We start from the raw sequence: 10,891 nt of genomic DNA on the forward strand, positions 1-10,891 counted from the left end.
CTGTTCCCTCAGACACACTGCTGTAGGCATCCCAGGTACCTTGGGTATAGGTCTAGATGACACCACAGGACAGCACAACCCTGGCACAGTGAGTGCCTAGCTCTGGCTGCGCTGTGTGGAGAAAGCCATACATGTGTCATGTCCTTGTCTATGTTTCTGAGACCTGTGTAACTCACAGTGCTGTCCCACTGTGGCTGCAGTGCCACCCAGCCCCACAGCAACCCATTCTCATGACTCTGGTTGGGGAAATCTTCCTCCTTGCCTGCACAAACCACTCCTGCTATTGTATGGAGATTCTCGCTTCCTTGAAGCAGCCATGGTAGGCTAGTATGGAAGCCAGGATACCAGACTTTAAAGGTTAATGATCTATCCATTATGCTAAATCCTACGCAGCAGCACTAATTCTTCCTATTCAATCATCCTTTTCCCAAGAGCTTGGGAAAATACGAGAGACATGGAAGGCTACTGATTTATTGCTGCCATGCAAAAGGTCAGACTAAGGAAGACCAGACACCAGAGTCTGTTGCCCTATAAACTCAGTATATGACAAGCTCTCTGTTAGTTTGTCTTCAGAATATCCTTTAACAAACTGCCACTATAAAAATAACACTCGGAGACTTTCAGTAACTTGTACTTCACTTTTCTGGGTTTTTTACAAAAGAAAATGAGAAAACAGGTTCTATCACCATCCAGCATCACATGTTCACTCTGAAATGGAAGCTAAGATACTCTGATTTATCCTATCAGCTACTTGCACATCACATCTCCATGAGGGGTGATCTGATGAAAGTTATCACAGAAGGTAACTCGACACTGAGACTGTAGAAAAGATTTCTGTTATTGAGCCACAAACTCGAAGTATATAAAAATCAGTGATAAATATTAAAATCAACTGGCGTATCTTTCACCTTCAAGCTCCAAGCTAGAGTTTAGGACTACTGAGAGCACAAACATCAGCATACACAGACCAGTAGAAAAATGTGTTTGGTACGGTATATTTTTGAATATAAAAACATTTTATGTGTGTAATGTAGACATGCATTTAAGATATATGAGGATATATATTTTCAGCAAGCTGAGAGACATAAAAGAACCTAAGCCACCACTTCTGAGCTTCTCTCTGTAGGAGAGTTACCTTCTGACAGCAAGATAAATGAAGTGGCAGCTGTGTTCATTCTCTAGCGCTCATGCTTGTTTAGTACTCTGATTAATGATGAATGCTTTACTTAGCCTAATTTCTCTCACAAGCCTTTATGTGCTGCTCAGAGCCCAATGTAAACTTTATGCACAGATGCACCCATACAATAAAATGATTCCATATTGAAAATTACTTTAGTTTAATTTCAAAGTGAGTCCCCAAGGACCTCATTGGTAGGGATGCACTATCTTGCTCTGCCTTGACTTTAAGCTTGGGTTCATAGGCCATCCACAAAGGTTCCAATATTGCAGTAAAAAAGTGCAGTAGATATTAAAAGGAAATGGCAACATCCAGTTACTATTTTGGCAAAATTTTTAGCTCATTTGGACATTTTGGAGAAAGGAGGGAAAGGAGAAAGGGCACTGATAGAGGAAAATTTCATATTGGAAGTCCATCCTGGGAAGATTTATACATCTAAGCAAAGTAAGAAATTCTAACCTTTACTCTAACACTCCCTCTGTCTGAGAAAATGATTCCATCCCAGAGAAAAGTATGAAGCTCCTCATGACATGAGGTTTCTAAAGGATAAATAAATTATGGAGTCCTGCTGTGTCATATAATGATTTCTAACTACATTTCCACTATCATCAGAATAAATATTTTAAGAGATGAAAGTAATTGATAAAATGGCATAATGTGGGATCATTAGAAGGAGTTTCCCCACATCTTCGTGGGCTGGTTTATTGCAACCTTTGCACCAAGAAAGAGCCAGGTTAGTGAACTCTGTATGAGTACTAAACAGCTGTAGAAGCTTAGAAATAGCCTGTGGTGGTAGAGTGGGTAACAGGAAAAAACCACTTTGTCATAGAGACATAAATGCACATAGTAAGGCAGAACTCAACACATTCAATGGTTTTCAGCAAATCCAGCAGAAATCAAGAATAACTCTCAAACTGAAATGTAAACTCTTAAGGGAAGGAAGTTTATTAGTCAAAAATTAAAGCAACTTCTATGTGGAAAGGCAAAAATCAAAAACAAATTAATGGATAGTTCTTCACATTGTAATAGGAAAGAAGAGAATCCAACTTAGAACACATATCCATCCTCTACATTTAAGTTATTCTTGCTTCGTCAGAGAGATGAATACTACTATCTATTTGGCAGGCCACTGCTAAGACCTGCAAAGGCTTTGCACATCCTCATAACTGGCTAATTGGACAATAATTTTCAGACTAATCTTACTCAGACCTGCAACTTCTGCTTTGACTGTACATTTTCTCTCTGTTTACTATTTAACTGTAAGCTGATGTATTGAGTGCAACTTTTCTAAATAACTCTGCTCTAAGTCAATAGATATTCATTGATTAGGCTTTTTAAAATTACAGCAAGTGTAGTAAGACAACACAAAGAAAAATTATCCTTAAACTCTTTGAGATTCTTGTAGCAAAAATAAACCTAGCACTTACTTTCCTACGGCCAAGATGCTCTAATGTGTTTTGTATGAGATTGATGGTGATAAATGTAATGCAGAAGCTACAGTTTTCTGCAGAGATGAATTGCTGACATTTTAGAAAATAGATTTAATAAAATTCATAGTGACCCAAGTATTCATGCTATCAAGCATTTGTGTGGTCATATTGATTTCTTTACCATTGCATAGAAAACAAGTAACATCAATGCTTTCTTCCTTCAGAAGTTAACGGTATGAGTTATAGCTAGTCCTTTCAAAATTATACCATTATGGCTTCTTCATAGGCTATTGTTTCTTCATTCCATTTTCTCAAGCAACAAAATACTTGTAATAACTTGATTTCGACGGTTCATAGTATGATACTGGAGTTAAGCAGAAAAGATGAGAGTAACAGAAACTTTATTCAGAAGCAATGAGATTTCCTTATTTTCTGAACAACTATAATGGAAGCAAAATTTCTGCTTAGGTTATTGCTGTTACTGTAAATGCAAACTTATCCTCTAGGCCTGAAAAACAGGGCACTGATTCCTATGCTAGCCTCATAAAATTTTTGCTGTTTAAACTTCACCATACTCACACATTCACCATATTCCTGCTTCTGTGAGCTTTAAAATCACCTTTCACTTCCACGGGTTTCAAGGAACTTGTGTGCATCACAGTAACAATTATTCACAGAATCATGGAATAAGCTAAGTTGGAAGGAACCCACAAGGCTCATTGAGTCCAGCTCCCAGCCCTCCACAGCACCATTCCCAAGACAATGGGAAGTGCCATGTCATATCACCTGTGCACGCTTCTGCTCCACTTGGAAGCACTTTCTTCTACTGTTAGGACAAAATCCTGCCTTTAGGGATCTCTCCTTCCTTAACAAAACATTGCTAGAGTGCCATGTCATTTTTAGAAGAGAAGCCATTCATTATTTATACGGAAAAAGCTTTCTCCAGCCATTTAAATAACTGTTTCAACCGTCTCATGACTTATTGAGCGTTTGCAATGTTTCTCCTTTTCTTTGTTACATTATCATAACAGGGTGGTACCACTTTGAAAAGGACAGTTTCCACTCTGCTCCCAAGGGGAGGTAACAGAGCACTGTAACAGTAAAACTTTTGCATGCTTGACTTCTCTATTCAGTTTCTTGAGTATGACCATATTTTGCACATCTAATTTCTAGATGGCAGCACTGCCTGGGCTAAGCAGACCATGTTGGGCCACAGTCTGAAGGGTGATCCCCACAGCAAGCACACTGTAAGTACAATTCTGGATGTGTCACACCTACTGATGTTATGGCCATTGCATCTACATGCCTGCAGTGAACTCTGTCCTGTGTGTGGTTGCCCCAGTCTTACTGCCCATGTGACAAAGAGTCCTGACAACACGAGTTATTCAGACTCAGACTTATGTGGTTTCAAAGACACGATTGACTTTGAGCACTTAAGTTAATTATTATGTCTGACTTTCTTGCTGTTTGCAGCACTAATCAGACGAAGATCATCCAAACTGAACTGCAGTCCTTCATTTTAGGAAGACACCTAAAATAGGTGCTGTTTTCAAAACCCAAACACGTGAACAGATGACCGAAAATCAGACTTTTTGAAGCTCGGGCATGTTAGCCATGCAGATGTGGCAGCACCACAAACATCAAGCATTAAAAAAACAGCAGGCGTTCAAAAATAATTTGTGAACATAGAGTAAGCCCACAAATTCAGATGTCTGATCTAAACCCAGATGAGATTGCATCATTCCTCTGCTTCTCAGGCCAGGAATGATGCATGTAGCAGCAGGGGAGGTAGCTGAGACACCTGTCTGTGGTTTCTAGGCCAGGTGTCACAGTATAAAGGACGGGTTGGACTCTTAGGACCCAGACAGGAATAGACTTCTTTCCTGTTCCAGGTGTTTGCTAGACTAATTTCTGTCCTACAAGGCTATATTTTAAGGTTATTAATGTTTCTGATAAGCAGTTTAAGAAGTGTGGTTTGCAGGACAGGCACGTTTTTTAGCATATCATCATCATCATCATGATTTTCTGAAGGTTCACGAGAGATCTCTTGGGAGTTACACCTGACCTTTCCTGCTATTGCACAGCAGGATTTTTCTAGTTATGCCTTAACATACCACTTAAAATTAATAAAGAGAAGAGGATGAAAAAAATAAAAGGCTTTAGTAGCTCAGTGAGACCTATGCATACAAATGACATACTGAGTCATTATTCCTCTATTAACCCCTCCCAATGAGACAGTGAAGAGAGATGCAATTCACAGTCAGTCCAATCAGGCTGCTGGTGATCCCACCTAATCCTTGGGCACAATCTTCTAATGTTCTGGGGGCTGCTTTCTGAGGACAGGATAAATTATGTCCCTTTAAGAAGGATACCAGTTGTTTTCTTCTAGAGACGAGGCATTAACTGATTTCCACCTCCAGCAGAGGATCTTAACTCAGAGGCAAACTTCACTTTGCAGGCTGTTGGGCCCAAACATTTCCTAGAGCACTTTCTGCTTCAGTGAGTGTCCTGAGTCAAGCTCAGTTGGGGATGGTGCTGATTATTATGATTATTACTTCTCAGTCACGCTTAGTTTTTTTCCATCTCTGTGAACCCACTTTGGATTTGGTTTTACAAATCAGGAGTGCTCTTGGCTCCGCTCAGTGGTTTGGTTGGCTGTTCTGGGCTATTCAAATAAGGATTTCTGACTACACCACTCAAACAGCTCTGCAGCTGTGACTTAGGAAGGTGGAAGAATGACTTTTACTCCATGTTTGCAATGGTTTAACTTTACTGGCTTTGGCAGCACCTGCAGATTGAGTCAGATCAAGAACACATGCCAGATCCTCCCACATGTAATATGGAAAATCATAACAACTCTTTGAATTAGAGACAAGGAAAAGCTCTGTTAAAGGTGTTAACTAGAAGATCTAGTGTGATCACTAGAAGGCTTATCATGCTTTCCTGGAGTGTAGATCTCATAATAAGCAGTCTAATTTTAGAGGGATTGTCAAAATAAGGAGATATGGAATATTCAGAATTTTTTTTCTGTGAGGAGATCTTTATTTTGTGATTTCACTATCAAAAAGATCAAGAAAAAGTGTATGTGTAGCAAAAACCATGCGCTAGGTACCTCAGCCTCGGCAAACGGCTGCTTTAAGTGCTCTGCTTAGGTTAGGGTTTCACTTAGGGTTAGGCTTGAAAAAACCACAAAGCCCAGAGGTCCAGGCATGCCAAGAGGAGCATGGCACAGCAACAAAATTACTCCCTGAAAAATTTTCTACTCAGCACAACCTGTGTTCTGGGAATCTCAGACTCACCAATAAGCTGGTTTACTGCTCTGCTTAGGATTAAGGTTAAGTTTAGGGTTAGGGTTGAAAAAAACACAAAGAAAGATCTCCAGGGACACTGCAACTACAGAAGGCATGCCAAGGGGAGCAGGGCACTGCCCCAGTATTGCTCCCTTCACACCATATTCTTTGGCGCCACCCAGATGCTGGGAACCATATCCTCAGCAAAAGCCTGCATTTTCTGCTTCACTTAAGGCTCAAGTTTCGCTTAGGATTAGGGCTGAGAAAATCACAAAGCCTACAGATTCAGCAACATTGCAATAACAAAAGACAGTGCAAAGGATGCATGGCACTGCCCTAAAATTATTCCCTCCACATCTTTCTCCTTGGCACCACATATGCTACAAACCTCAGCCTCAGCAAAAGGCTGATTTACTGCTCTGCTTCGGGTTAAGGTTATGCTTAGGATGGGAAATGGCCTGAAGCTTGCCCAGTTGATCCTCACTGAAATCACAATTTCCCTGCAGTTCATGGCATCCCATCTGCTTTTATTGCTTTCATTTCTTTTTCAGAATTTTACTCTCTCTCTCTTTTTTTTTTTTTTTTTTAACTTTACATTTCTTCTCCTGTCTTTTCATTTGACTTTGTTCCCTGATTTTGAGATTTCACTGAGTATCATTTTGGCAGGTTTCTGTCCATTTCATTTAGAAAAAACAACACCCCACTGACCAAATATTGCTCCATCCACACCTTTCTTTTTGGCACACCACCTGCTGGGTACCTAGTTAAAAAGCTGCTTTTATTGCTCTGCTTAGGATCAGGCATATGCTTTAATTTAGGGTTGAGAAAACCACAAAGCCAAGAACACTGCAACCACAAAAGGTATACCAAGGGTAGCACAGCACTGCATCAATGTTTCTCCCTCCACACCATTTTCCTCAGCACTACACAAGTGCTGGGCTGCTTCTACTGCTCCACTTTGGATTAGGGTCCCAAAAGCCACAAAACCTAGAGCTTCAGGAACACTGGAGGGAGTCTCTTGAATAGACTTCCTTCAGTTAACCCATGACATGGTGGAGTTGAGGTTCAGCTGCAGGTGACCATCTTGTTTGACACACAATTTATATTCTGGTTTCTTTGGAAGGGGACAGGAACACAGAAGGATGTATATGTCCATATTCAATTTTTTCACTACAGGTAACCTATACGTAAAATATCTCTACACATGTTGCCTTTTCATATATGAGAACTTTCTCCTTGGTCATGTTTGCATTTATCAGAAACAATTTGTAAGAGGCAAAAGGCAAAGCATTTGCAAAAGATCCAACTGAGCACAAAACCCACAAACAACACCTTCCTCAGTTCTACATCTGGATTTCCAAACATAAGTCTGCAGAGTTTAGAATACATACTACTCTCATTTGAGCTTGGACTTTAGGCAGCTCCCTGTAAAGCTGTGTAGGTGTGTTCCTAATCACAAGTGTGAATGATTTTTTATTGATGCTGATTGTTTTACCTCTGAGTTGACCACTTATTTTGTTTAGTCAATTAATCTACAATGAGAAAAGAAGCAATTTTTAAGGTGTTTCAGTTCACTGTGAGTAAAAGCAGGACTTTCTGGGCTGTTTATTTTTCCAAAGTTCTTAAAAAGAACTTTGTTTAAGTGAGATCTATTAAACTCTCCATCCAAGGTCTTAAATAAATATAAATGTCTGATCCTTTTCTTTCAGCTTGTGACTGAAAATAACTGTTCTGTTTTGCATACCTTGAAAATTGTGAATTTTTAAATAATCTTTTATAGTAAATTACAGAAATACTTTAGGAAACAAGATTATGAAGAATCACTTTCATGAGAGGTACTTCACAGGGGAAGATGAGTAACAGTTGTTTCACTGAAACTACTGTGGCATGATGAATAACCTATAAACTCCATCTGGAGGAACATAAATCATCACTCAAAACTCTCTTCCATAACACTCAGAACAATTTCATTTCCCTCTCAGTTTTCTCTTCGAAAGAGAACTCTGACAGATTCATGTATCAAAGAAAAGAAAAATGCCACTTAACTTATTGTTGCCTAAGTATACATTTATTTTCAAAATGTGAGTGAATTTCATAATCACAAAGGAAGTATCACAAATAAATGAGCTCTGTTTTATTTACCTTTAGATACTTCCCTGGAAGTTTTTAAATAACAGCATGGAGGCTAGCAAAGCTAGCAGTCAGGCAGTCTTCCCATCTATGTGAACTGTGTCAGAGGCACTTACAGGCAAAGCAATAAGCATCAGGATTAGCAAAAGAGACCCCTTGCCATCAATCTTCTGCTGAGCTGAACAGAAGATTATTGCCTCTTGATTGCACCAGCAAAACCTGGTACCCTGCACCTGAGTTTTAACCTGGCTGGCAGAATACAGATTCAACAACAGAGAACTGATGAGTAGGCAAAGGACATTGCAAATATGAGAGGCATAAAACTGCACAGTATCAGAATAAAAGCATCCTAATCTAAATCTAAACCAATTGGTTTAACCTAAAAATCCCTCTTACGACTTGGTTAGGTAACACAAGACACAGACTTGTTCCTGCAGTGAGCGCAAAACCCACAAACAACACCTTCCTAAGTTCTCCATCTGGATTTCCAAACATAAGTCTGACAGCAGCTTTTAGTGCCTTCAAGCACTTTTCCTTTAGGTCCCTCTAAAGAATACTATATTGCTACTGTTGTGTTGAAAGAATGCAAAGGCAAAAATTTCCTGAAATGTTTTCTGAGCAACAGTGTAGGATTATCTTTTCCATGTATAATTTAAAAATTGTTCAAGGCAGCCTACCTGCATCCTAAATTACAACAATTTAAACACTTCCATAGAAAGATTAGTTGTGCAAGGCTGGATTGGATTGTGGCCACATGTCTGAAGTTTCCAGTTCCTTCTAGTTCTCATGTTGTTCTTCATGAATACATTTGGCAATGTCTGATGCTTTATGCATTGAAATGACTCTTTCATTTACACTCCTGAGTTAAACTATTTACAGAGTTAAGCACAGCCCCTCGATTTTTTAAGATCATCTCTCTATTTGCCGGCAGGAGGGAAAGTCTCAGAAAAGTTCTTGTCTTCACTTGATAGCAGGCCCAGATCCAGTGGGATACATCCAGGGTGTGATGCTCTTGACTGAAACTCTATGTTGTCCAAACAGAGCTTTTGCTATTGTGCAGACAATAAACATGGTCTGTAGAAATATCTGTGTAGTCCATCTACCTCACTCTTTGCCTGCTAACACACCCAGCAACAGTCACCACCCAAGCACAGTCAACACATCACCATCAATTGGCAGAAACACAAGGCCAGACACTGCCAGCCTCACTCAGGCAAATTTCCAGTGAAAACCAACAGCAACTTGGACTGAGAAAGGAGCATGGGAACACAGGTAGTGTTGGAGCCAAAAGCTGTGTGTGCACTGTTCCACAAAATACACATATTTCTTAGAAATTCGAGCAATATTGAAAATGAGAGGGAGAATGCTGAAAAGCACAACTATGGTTTGATTGCAACTGCAGCTCTTGTGATCAGGGAAAGAGAAAGAAAATCAAAACAGGCACTTGAAGTCCCAGATTGATGCAATCAACCTGGTTAACACTCCCCACCCTATCAAGCACAGAATTTCCTCCCTCCTGCTAGGCTTCTAGGGCTAATGATGTCAGGTAAAAAATAAAACCCTCCAGCCTGCCAGCAAGTTCCTTGGAGAAGCAAACTGCTCCTGAACACCTGTCACATAGCATCTTATCAGGAAAAATTATTATCTCTTTCTCACACTTATTTGACAAAGGCAGAAGCTCATCCCAACACTGTTTCAGCACCCATTTAAAAGGGAGAATAAATCAAAATGTCGAGGATTGGATTTTTTCCATTTACGATACATAATCCTAAATGTTCTTCTGACTTCTCTCATTGTATAGCTGAATTAACTTCTTGAACTATTTTTTTATAATAAAGCATAAATTCTTTACCTTATTCAGTCTTTTAGCCACTTTGTACAGCAGTTAAATTCTACTCGTAACCCCTCTCTTGTATAATCAAACTGGAGTAAATCTGCAGAAGTTAAGGGCTGTATGTAAATTTGCTACAATGTAAATGAGGGAGATCCTGCCCAGCTAAAATGAGATTATTCTATCATTAATTTCTTACGTATATATTTTATTTTAGACAAAAAAAATAGAGATGGAGAGGAAAAAGATCAAACTACAATGGAGACAATGTCCACTGTCATGGGTGAAGATGCAGGCAGAGGTGATAGCAAATCATATTGGCAGTGCCAAACTCCGACAGGAAAAGGGTATTAATCTTTCTTTTCAAGAAAAAAAAAAAAAAAAGAAAATGGAAAATTAGACACTGAAACTGAGAAGCTACTTTCACGCTTTATAATACTCAGAAACTTCAGACACTTGTGACAAAGTTTCCAGTCTAAAGCCAGGCTGAAGTATTCCTAAGTCAAGTCAGCTGGGACATTTCCAAGACCAAGGCTAGAGGAATTAAAAAACACCACCAGAAAACCTCCTCTCCCCAAATCTGCTTAAAATACCATTTATCCACAAGAGTACAAGAAGTTTCAGCTGAATGTGGAAACACTTCCAGTTAGAGAAAGTAGTGCCATCTTTCATCAAAGACTTCATGAAAAATCTGGCCAAAATTTATTGACAGGAGAGATACCATCCAGTTGAGTACCTGAACTCACTATAGGTCTTCTCATCACTCACTGTATGTATAGTTAAGGCCATGAGCAAGCAAGATTACTTGCCTTGTGACCATGGCTTTGAACTTTGAACAGCTGTTTTGTCTGGAGTCAGAATTAAGGCTAGAAACCTCATTTTCTCACCATACTTTCAGAGTGGGCCTCTGTGTCCAGACAAAGGCACCAAGTACCCCCTTCCTAAAACACAGACAGCGCAACAGGCAAAAGAGCAGGAATTGCAGGGAAGACACAGAGTGACAGCCAGCTAATTGGAGAGAAACCATGGAAAC

This window comes from Sylvia atricapilla, chromosome 3, assembly GCF_009819655.1.
Source record: "Sylvia atricapilla isolate bSylAtr1 chromosome 3, bSylAtr1.pri, whole genome shotgun sequence".
Classification (NCBI taxonomy): Eukaryota; Metazoa; Chordata; class Aves; order Passeriformes; family Sylviidae; genus Sylvia; species Sylvia atricapilla.